This window comes from Brassica oleracea, chromosome C7 (assembly GCF_000695525.1).
Source record: "Brassica oleracea var. oleracea cultivar TO1000 chromosome C7, BOL, whole genome shotgun sequence".
Lineage (NCBI taxonomy): Eukaryota > Viridiplantae > Streptophyta > Magnoliopsida > Brassicales > Brassicaceae > Brassica > Brassica oleracea.
The window spans coordinates 44,229,061-44,230,181 of record NC_027754.1 but is presented as its reverse complement, the minus strand read 5'-3'; positions in this window follow the sequence as shown (position 1 = coordinate 44,230,181).

Below are 1,121 nucleotides of genomic sequence, written 5' to 3'. Positions count from 1 at the left end.
AAAAAACGATCTTCATAACCCACCACCGACAACATCAAAACAAAGCCAAAGTCACGTCCTTTTTTTGATCAATCTCCCCTTGAAACCCCACATGCAGAAACAGAGAAAGAATCAAGTTTTAACACATACATCTTCGATGGGAGAGTGATTGAGATGAAGACGGTCATTGATCCAACCGAGAATCTCGTTTCTTCCAACAACGTAAGCACTGTCCACCATTCCAATGTTCGTCCCTGCAAAACCTTCCTCATCTCCTCTTATTCCCTCTCAATAACCCCGCAAAACCCACACCCAGAATCCCAATCCGATCTCCCCTCCCCTCGATTCCTCACCGTCTCTACCCCCGCCCTCTCTTCGTCGTTCGCCGTCACTGATTCCTCCCTTCCGCGGCCGCCGAGAAGCTCGAATGTGAGCGTGAAGAGAGCCGCTGAGAGAGGTGAGAGGTCGCCACCTGTCTCTCAAGAGACGTTCCTTCATTCTCCTAATCAATATACGTTTCTTCGATTTTTAGCAATTTTTCTTTTTTTTTAATTAGCAATTATCCTAAAAACTCACGCTAGAGACTGCGATAAAGATGCTCTAACATTTCCCTCGTAATGATATTAGACCATGATTAACACCAGTCTCTTAATTGGAGTTCTTAGCTTCGGGTAAGAGACGTTTTTTAGTATTTTAACTAAGAAAAGATAAGAACTGTCTCTTAAATAAGAGATATAAGAGCCGTCTCTTAAATAAGAGTCGTTTCTTGGTCGAAAAATATAAAACAAAAAAAAACAAAAAAAATATCAAATTACGAGTTAAGAATCCAGGCTAAGAGACCGGAGTTAATCATGCCATTATATTTCATAATGTTCCTCTTTTTCATTACGGACACCGACCATATCATGAGTACACTCATTATAGGATTAATTGGATATGTTAGTTTAACAGGATTTTGGTTGTTTAAAGTTAAATCTGGCTTTGCCTTATTAAAACATCTATTTTATTTAAAGCTTGACCTGAAATTTTGTTTTCCTATCATCAGATGGTTCTCTATGTGTATGGAATTTGTAACTACATATATATATTGACAATTAATTACATTTTGACTAAAATCATTTTGAGAATAAAAATCTATCATG